Source organism: Glandiceps talaboti, chromosome 4 (genome assembly GCF_964340395.1).
Source record: "Glandiceps talaboti chromosome 4, keGlaTala1.1, whole genome shotgun sequence".
In the NCBI taxonomy this organism is placed as follows: Eukaryota; Metazoa; Hemichordata; class Enteropneusta; family Spengelidae; genus Glandiceps; species Glandiceps talaboti.
Window position 1 is genome coordinate 25,081,379 of NC_135552.1, and position 10,802 is coordinate 25,092,180.

Sequence of the window (10,802 nt, forward strand, 5' to 3'; positions counted from 1 at the left end):
TCATAATACTTCCGTAATAGTTACTGAGTGTACAAGAAATAATTGAAGACAATTACACGTCTAATCTAATCTAATCTAATTTTCTTAGATAGCGCATTCCTATCACAATGCACTTTACAAAGCACAGAAAAACGACTGCACATGTATATGATTCAGATGTAGACAAACACAATATGAAGACTGTGCTGTTATAGTCTAGGCTGAAAAGACATTCCTCCAAAGATACTTTGACAAGAAAATCTACATGGAAATAGAAGTAGATTATCGTAATTTTCCTTTTTGCATGTAAAAACAGTTTAGGGTCCCTGGCCGGCTTAAACTAGAGTCGATCTGGTTATCAGAAACACACAGGTTTTTTTAAATTGGCGCAATAATAATCATCAGTTCCGATATTTTTGTTACTAATTATATCAAATCTATAAGAAATACGATACATATTGTAATCAACCTTAAGACCAGCTCTTTTTATTTTTTGTGTTTCTCATGATCCGACAGTCACCAAATTAATTTTAAAACCCCGACGCCCTCTACGGCTTGGTCAGAAGAAAAAAAAACGTTGCAACTTCACTAATGGTGCTCAGGAGCAGTGTTCCCGCGGAAGGTCTCCGTCTCCTCTCACAGTTAAATATCATATTTTGCGCAATCTTATATACAAGCATCAAAATGAAACAGAAAATAAATTTAAAATACAATTACTAATAAAATGACATGTTTTCATAAGAGTTTTATTTCTCTCTATTCAGCATCCAAGAGCGAGTAAAAAGTAAAGTGTTAGCTTCACATTGCAAATAAACATATAATTGGATATCCCCTACCGGACCATCCCCCGGCGACCCCGCAAGTGCGGCCGCCATGTCACTCTTTCCATTTTGTTCCTTCTCCTTATAAGTTGCAGAGTCTCAAAATACTTAGAGGGAACACTGCTCAGAAAAAAGCTAATTGTTCATATTTTGCTTCTGACTGCAAATTGTCATTTCTATAAGACACAGCAAGACTTGTATATCTATTGTCATGAATTGGAAGCATCAACAATAAGAGAAACACATTTAATACTTTCATTGTTTAATCGACCCATCATTTTTAGGATGTGTTAAGACGCGAAACATAGAAACAAATAAAGCAGTCCTAAAGAGCACCAAGCAACGTTTGAATAATTGTATATTATAATAGTGACCGTGTACACTCCTGTCTATATCAGTCCAGCAGATTCGATCGAATCCCCATTACATGAAAAAGTTTGCACTGTGTTGAACCTAGCGAAAACATTGACATTTTTCAAGATTTTCTGAGATTGTAACGCTAAAGAGAGTAAGTAGACTTTTTTATTTTAAATCAGCTCACAACACATTCTTTATTTCTTCCTGGTATTTCCTAGCTATGTCTTTTCAACATATATTTGAGTACGTACACATTCGCTAGTTTTCAAGAAACGTTTATTGTGTTTCCAATCGAACGTTCTGCAGTTGTCCGAGTCTTGGTTCGGAGCGCTGAATGTTAAAATATCTGAATGCATATATATATGACTTTATTCCCAGATATGAAATAATAATAGGTCCGTGAAGAGTATGTTAACATACATAAATGGGAAAGGGGATCGAAAAATAGTTGTCTGCCAACTAATCTAGTTCAACCCCATCAATACATGTGATAATAATCAGAGTACAAATATTATCTGGGCATCTTCACTGTTCCTTTGGATTTCTGACATTTTCAAAGCTTCTACAAATAAAGGAAGGGAAGAAAAACAAAACAAAACAAAACAAAAACTGTATACATAAAGAATTCGACCCAAAAAAAGAAGAAAACAGAGACAAAACACTATCTCTCTCCCACAAACACAACCAGCCATACATGTACACAAATACATACATCAAATCAAATTGCCATCAAAAGTATTTTTTACCTAGTAGACTGTAAGTATTGTTTGTATTCTTGTTTAAATTCACACGTGCTGTGTAGATTCCCACTTATTATTGGTATATCATTCCATAGTTTGGCACCTGTGTATTTCACCGTGAATTGTCCTGACCTGTGCTTTACCCGTGGAATTTAAAGTCATTTCTTTATAGCTATTTTTGCTGCGTAGTTTGTAGTTGCTGTTATGAAAATTAAAAATCTATTTGATTTGCAAAGACTATCCAAATGGCCATATGGATGACAAATGGGTATTTATTTTGGAGTTTTAATTCTTAAGACAAATCTAGTATGTTTTCCTACTTCATGTATATCTAAGCCACCAAATACAATGTAATATCACAGCATGCGTTGGGATGCTATGTTTTCGAACACAGATCTAGAGGATCTGCTGCCATGCAATAACCTGTTTCGCTTCCTATTTCAGATACAGTATCATGAATCCGTTATTAACCGATTCAAATACCCCCGACAACCAACTAACAAAATTGGCAATCGACTACTGGCCAGAACGGGAGGTCTTCGACGACTACAACTACTACAACGATTCGTACGGATACAATGCGACATCCAACGAATACCCATATTTATGGGATTCCGAATTGTCCCAAAAGCTAAATACTATGCTTACCACTTGTTTTGCTATAACGTTAAGTTTTGGTTTACTTGGAAATTTGCTCGTCATCATTACACTGGTAAGATCCTCCGAAGCGAAGAACGCACCAAAGATTTATATTTTGAATTTGGGAATCGTGGACATTCTTTCCTTATGTCCCATATCATTCTTTGCATACCAGCACGTGAAAGTCCACCGGCTACTAGAATTTGATAATATAACATCGCCGATGTCGATAATGTGTAAAGTTGTGTTAACAATGAACGGTATATGCATGCTAACAAGAATTTTCATATTGACCGCCGTAAGCGTTGATCGTTATGCGGCGTTTTTATACCCCCTTCGTTCTGCTGGAATTCGTACCGTTCGATCAACCCGTATTGTTTGCGCTAACATGTGGCTGTTGTCTGCCATTTTAAGTACACCTTTATGGGTTGACACTAGCAGCATACGCATAGGTACCGATAGATCAATTTGTGTATCGTTGCACCAAAAGGAAAACATGATATACAATATTGGTAGAAGTCTTTTTGGCTATGTGCTGCCACTGTTAGTTATTTGTCTCTGTTATGCCAATATTGCCAGACATTTGAAGACACCACGTAGTCCATCTCAACAAAGTCACGATGGAAATTCGACTCGGAGACGACTGACTATCGTGGTGGCTGTGGCAGTTTTTGTGTTTGCTCTCTGTTGGTTACCTCACCATATATTCAATTATTTGGAACTGGCAGACTGCTCCGAGATCTCCCATTTGCCGAATCAAGTACGTCTCATTTTGACTTACGTTAGCTCCTGCTGTTCCTTTCTTAACAGTGCGATAGACCCGATTATTTACTCATTCGTTGATAAAGACTTCAAGAAAAATATGTGTCGTATACTGCCCTCTACCGATATGACTGTGTCCGAGTCGCATAATGACATGGTTGAAACCGAGTTTTAAGAGAGAGTGCAGACATGTACTACTCGAGCACCGAAGTGGGGTTTTATGAAAATGGCGGTTAAAATCATGTTTCATTTCTTCACAATTACAGCGCAATTTTCATTTCCTACGGTACAGTCACCGCAAATATTCTTTTCATAGTGTACGAAAACCCGAAAACAGAACTGAAGGTTAAGAATGCAATTTTTATATTTAAAAATGATTAGTTGCAAAATAATAGATCATTGATCAGTCTCTACATCTCCTGGATAAAGATAGTTTTTGTACATGCACTGCAAGGTAAATGGCAAATTATGAGCTTCAAATCTTGATATTTAGTAAATATGATAAACAGCGCCATATATCATAGAGTGAACAAGACCGAGCTTGCAGTCGAAATCTCTCAGTTAAACGTTTATCAACAGTGTGCTTGTTAAAGTTAAATTCTAGTACTCATGATAGATATTCAGTTAGCAAATGTTGTCATTTCACATCGTACTGTACTTTCATCGAAATTATCTTACAACACACAGTCCACATCATCATGGTCATTCACCATTTTTGCAAGCCACAGTATATTCTTTCCCTCCGTTGGAGCAACGCAGGTACCGGAGTGAATGTTGGTTAGTGTTTTCGTAAAAGGGATCCATGGCCCACAAATCCTGGAGACTGATTCCTCGAATAGCACTGTTGTAAAACATGACAGTGTTGTATATAAAGATTGATTTGACTTATACAAAGCTTTAGAGTTTACTATCCTAGCAATCTCATATGAGGTTATGATTAAAGTTAGGGGTTAAGGTTAGGATCAGTTAGTGTCAATTTAAGTCATTAACATTAACAATTAGAGTAAAAACAGCGTAGACTTTCTGACTCTTTACATAAGTAAACAACATTTACTAATACTTTTTTGACTATATACATAAGTATACACGATATACTAATACTATTTGACTATATATATAAGTATACAGTATATACCAATACTATTTGTACAATATGTATAAATACTATTTGACTATATACAATGTGTACTAATTGTATTTGACTATATGCATAAGTATACAATATGTACTATTGACTATATACTAAGAATAAACTATATGCCAATATTGTTTTACCATATACATAAGTATACCATATATATATTAATACTATTTGACTATATACATAAGTAATCAATATATACTAATATATACCAGCGCCCCTGAACAGAACTTGGATTTTGACGCTCTACAAATTATTTTGATTGATTGATTGATTGATTGATTGATTGATTGATTGATTGATTGATTGATTGATTGATTGATTGATTGATTGATTGATTGATTGATTGATTGATTGATTGATTGATTGATTGATTGATTGATTGAATATCATTTGATAAGTATATAATATGTACTAATACTATTTGACCATATACTTAAGAATACAATATATTACCAATACTATTTGACCATATACATATATATACAATATGTACTAATACTATTTGACCACATACATATGTATACAATATGTACCAATAATATTTTGACCATATATATATGTATACAATATGTACCAATACTATTTGACCACATACATATGTATACAATATGTACCAATAATATTTGACCATATATATATGTATACAATATGTACCAATACTATTTGACCATATACATATGTATACACTATATACAAATAAGAAATCACATACAGCGGAATATAAAATATCATTCAGCGTCTTTGATACAACTATGCAGCAATCAATAAGAAACTTCACATGCTTGCGATTTATTGCTACATTTAGTCTCTTTGAAATAAGCCATTTAAAGTAATATGCTGCAGACACGTGGGTGCCAATATTTTCACGACTGCATTTGATGTCTGCATTGTGACAGGTAAGTTCATTTCATTTTGATAAAATGTTGTTAAGAAACTGCATTCATTCAATCTTGCTATCTTAAAGTGTAACATAATAATAAAATAATAATAATAATAATAATTTATTTATAAAGCGTCAGTATCCACAAAAAATGTGATCAAAGGCGCTGTAAGCAATTCATACAATACAAATATCAGTTAAAAAGCAGTTTTAAAAAGTAAAGTTTTAACATTGGATTTAAAAGCAGATAAGGTAGGTGACTGACGGATGTTGAGTGGGAGATTATTCCAGAGAGTGGGAGCAGCAACACTAAAAGCGCGATCACCATATGTCTTAGTACGTGATCGAATGGGGCAGAGTTTGAACTGATCAGCTGACCTTAAATTACAACGTGGAACGTATAGTTCTATCATGTCAGAAAGATAAATTGGTCCAAGCCTATGAATGGATTTAAAAATAAGAACTAAAATCTTAAAAACATGTCTAGTTTCTTATTAGTTTGTGTTTGATTGTATAAAACATCACCGCTGAACGGTATTTTCAAATGCGCTGTAAGAGTAAAAGTTGTTGAATATGGGTTTAAACGTCGGTATATTTTTTGAAGGTGGAAGACTAATTTATCGTACAGGGCCATATGCTATTGGTATTGGTATCAGTTTTAGACTGGTATTTTTATTTATTTTGATAATTTAACAAGAAGCTGTCAAATTGAGTTGTTGACATTCACACTTCACAGCCCAAAACTCGTAACACGTACGTATATCCATCCATCCATCATTGTCAGAATACACAATTTGAAACCTAATAAATACCACTATACCTAATTTTCGCCTCAAATATAATAACAAACATTTGTCGCAAAGGCGTCCTGCCGTGTACGATAACTAAGTTTTTTTTCTAGGTTTGAAGGCTATTTCAAGTATTTTGTCATTGTGGACTCCCTGGGAGAGAGAGTCGAGATATTTAGTTGTTGTTTCCCAATTTTAATTAAACCGGTTCGGAGCCGTACTGCACTCAGTTATAATCTAGTTTACTATTCTTCCTTACCACCAAAGGTAACATGATTGTAATACCTAGATATACAGAAGCAAATCGATTATCGGTCCTATTAACTGTACACATTTCTGTCACGTCACAATACGTCATGTAAATATAGTATATTAAAGTTTAATTTGCAAACTGTACTGATGACCTTAACATAATGGTGAATGAATAGCTGTGACAACGTATTAATACGTATTTGATACTACTAATATCAGACATGTGACATGTACACCCATGTGATTGATAATTGAAGAGTTTATGTAATAAAAAGGTAACGTCCGCAAGCAATTTTTTTTTTAATTTAGCGGCCCTTCTTTATTCAAAGACGTAATCACATGTCAATCACCTTTGAAAGAGAATGTCGTTTAAACTTTGTTCAGCTTTTTCCTTTGAGAATCCGTGTGTAATATTCTAATTGTCAATGGAGCTTCTTAAAGAAAACGTGATGACAAGTTTTCATTATTAATATTCTTGATTATTATGTTTTTAAAATAATACGCATATGCAGTTACTTCGTCATCTTCATTTTTATATACTGTATAGTGTGAATGATATTTACTCTCAAGATTCGACAATCTATACGAACATGGATGTTAGCGAGGAAAATATATCATGGTCCTTTGGAATAGTTCGTACTATCATTATTATCATAGTCTGTGCTATGATTATCATTGGCAATATCTTAAATCTTCTCGTCATAAAACGAACCAAGGATGTCTGTATTTCCCGTTCACTTAAAGTATTTATGTCATCTCTAGCTATTGCTGATTTATTTGTTGGAGTTTTTGTATCGTTTGCCGTGTATCCATCCGTCATCTTATCGTGGCCTTTTGGGATGATATTCTGCATCATACAGGCTATTTGCATCGACACTTCATTTTGTCTTTCGATTTTATTCCTAGTCTTAGTCAGTATTGAGCGATTGATGGCGATAAGTTGGCCTCTACGATACGCTGCGATAGTCACAACCAGGCGGTCTATCGCTATAGTTATAATTACATTTATCATCGTGTCATTCAATCAAACATACAGCGTTATTGCTTTCGGAGCTGGATTTTTTGAATATAACAACGGAGCAGCCATTTGTAAACCTTTCGCAAGTGAGAAAAGTACAGAATCAGAAGGGTACACGTTATTCGTGACTGTGGTCTATTGTTTGATACCATCGTTACTCCTGGTTGTAATTCATAGCCGAATCTTATGGGTGACCCTAAAACGAATGACAACCTGAATGACGGAAAACGAATGACAGCATTTCTAGGTGGTAAACAGTGGAATGACACCCTTTTCTACATTCAGTTAGTTGAATGACACCCTCTGCACTGTAGAACCAGTGGAATGACAGCCGCCACTCTATAAAATAAGTGGAATGACAGCATTTTTAATGCTTTGGAACTGGAATGACAGCATTTCTAGGTGGTAAACAGTGGAATGACACCCTTTTCTACATTCAGTTAGTTGAATGACACCCTCTGCACTGTAGAACCAGTGGAATGACAGCCGCCACTCTATAAAATAAGTGGAATGACAGCATTTTTAATGCTTTGGAACTGGAATGACAGCATTTCTAGGTGGTAAATATTGGAATGACACCCTTTTCTACATTCAGTTAGTTGAATGACACCCTCTGCACTGTAGAACCAGTGGAATGACAGCCGCCACTCTATAAAATAAGTGGAATGACAGCATTTTTAATGCTTTGGAACTGGAATGACAGCATTTCTAGGTGGTAAACAGTGGAATGACACCCTTTTCTACAATCAGTTAGTTGAATGACACCCTCTGCACTGTAGAACCACTGGAATGACAGCCGCCACTCTATAAAATAAGTGGAATGACAGCATTTTCAATGCTTTGGAACTGGAATGACAGCATTTCTAGGTGGTAAACAGTGGAATGACACCCTTTTCTACATCCAGTTAGTTGAATGACACCCTCTGCACTGTAGAACCAGTGGAATGACAGCCGCCACTCTATAAAATAAGTGGAATGACAGCATTTTTAATGCTTTGGAACTGGAATGACAGCATTTCTAGGTGGTAAACAGTGGAATGACACCCTTTTCTACATTCAGTTAGTTGAATGACACCCTCTGCACTGTAGAACCACTGGAATGACAGCCGCCACTCTATAAAATAAGTGGAATGACAGCATTTTCAATGCTTTGGAACTGGAATGACAGCATTTCTAGGTGGTAAACAGTGGAATGACACCCTTTTCTACATTCAGTTAGTTGAATGACACCCTCTGCACTGTAGAACCACTGGAATGACAGCCGCCACTCTATAAAATAAGTGGAATGACAGCATTTTTAATGCTTTGGAACTGGAATGACAGCATTTCTAGGTGGTAAACAGTGGAATGACACCCTTTTCTACATTCAGTTAGTTGAATGACACCCTCTGCACTGTAGAACCAGTGGAATGACAGCCGCCACTCTATAAAATAAGTGGAATGACAGCATTTTTAATGCTTTGGAACTGGAATGACAGCATTTCTAGGTGGTAAATATTGGAATGACACCCTTTTCTACATTCAGTTAGTTGAATGACACCCTCTGCACTGTAGAACCAGTGGAATGACAGCCGCCACTCTATAAAATAAGTGGAATGACAGCATTTTTAATGCTTTGGAACTGGAATGACAGCATTTCTAGGTGGTAAACAGTGGAATGACACCCTTTTCTACATTCAGTTAGTTGAATGACACCCTCTGCACTGTAGAACCAGTGGAATGACAGCCGCCACTCTATAAAATAAGTGGAATGACAGCATTTTTAATGCTTTGGAACTGGAATGACAGCATTTCTAGGTGGTAAACAGTGGAATGACACCCTTTTCTACATTCAGTTAGTTGAATGACACCCTCTGCACTGTAGAACCACTGGAATGACAGCCGCCACTCTATAAAATAAGTGGAATGACAGCATTTTTAATGCTTTGGAACTGGAATGACAGCATTTCTAGGTGGTAAACAGTGGAATGACACCCTTTTCTACATTCAGTTAGTTGAATGACAGCCTCTACACTGTAGAACCCCTGGAATGACAGCCGCCACTCTATAAAATAAGTGGAATGACAGCATTTTTAATGCTTTGGTACTGGAATGACAGCATTTCTAGGTGGTAAACAGTGGAATGACACCCTTTTCTACATTCAGTTAGTTGAATGACACCCTCTACATTGTAGAACCCCTGGAATGACAGCCGCCACTCTATAAAATAAGTGGAATGACAGCATTTTTAATGCTTTGGTACTGGAATGACAGCATTTCTAGGTGGTAAACAGTGGAATGACACCCTTTTCTACATTCAGTTAGTTGAATGACACCCTCTGCACTCTTTTTATAGAGTGGCGGCTGTCATTCCAGTTCTAAACCATTAACAATGCTGTCATTCCACTTATTTTATAGAGTGGCGGCTGTCATTCCAGTGGTTCTACTGTGCAGAGTGTGTCATTCAACTAACTGAATGTAGAAAAGGGTGTCATTCCACTGTTTACCACCTAGAAATGCTGTCATTCCAGTTCTAAAGCATTAAAAATGCTGTCATTCCACTTATTTTATAGAGTGGCGGCTGTCATTCCAGTGGTTCTACAGTGCAGAGGGTGTCATTCAACTAACTGAATGTAGAAAAGGGTGTCATTCCACTGTTTACCACCTAGAAATGCTGTCATTCCAGTTCTAAAGCATTGAAAATGCTGTCATTCCACTTATTTTATAGAGTGGCGGCTGTCATTCCAGTGGTTCTACAGTGCAGAGTGTGTCATTCAACTAACTGATTGTAGAAAAGGGTGTCATTCCACTGTTTACCACCTAGAAATGCTGTCATTCCAGTTCTAAAGCATTAAAAATGCTGTCATTCCACTTATTTTATAGAGTGGCGGCTGTCATTCCAGTGGTTCTACAGTGCAGAGGGTGTCATTCAACTAACTGAATGTAGAAAAGGGTGTCATTCCACTGTTTACCACCTAGAAATGCTGTCATTCCAGTTCTAAAGCATTGAAAATGCTGTCATTCCACTTATTTTATAGAGTGGCGGCTGTCATTCCAGTGGTTCTACAGTGTAGAGGGTGTCATTCAACTAACTGAATGTAGAAAAGGGTGTCATTCCACTGTTTACTACCTAGAAATGCTGTCATTCCAGTTCTAAAGCATTGAAAATGCTGTCATTCCACTTATTTTATAGAGTGGCGGCTGTCATTCCAGTGGTTCTACAGTGCAGAGGGTGTCATTCAACTAACTGAATGTAGTAAAGGGTGTCATTCCACTGTTTACCACCTAGAAATGCTGTTATTCCAGTTCTAAAGCATTGAAAATGCTGTCATTCCACTTATTTTATAGAGTGGCGGCTGTCATTCCACTGGTTTTACAGTGCAGAGGGTGTCATTCAACTAACTGATTGTAGAAAAGGGTGTCATTCCACTGTTTACCACCTA

General features: G+C 36.4%; 1 protein-coding gene across 1 annotated transcript in view; it reads left to right on the forward strand.

Annotated features, from left to right (window-relative positions):
- The first annotated feature begins 1,220 nt into the window (after positions 1 to 1,220).
- LOC144434024 (uncharacterized) overlaps positions 1,221 to 10,802 on the forward strand; it is a 23,217-nt gene continuing 13,635 nt past the window's right edge. Inside the window, exon 1 of the mRNA XM_078122467.1 lies at positions 1,221 to 1,308. The gene's annotated coding sequence lies outside the window, so the exon portion shown is untranslated. The remainder of the gene's footprint in view (positions 1,309 to 10,802) is intronic.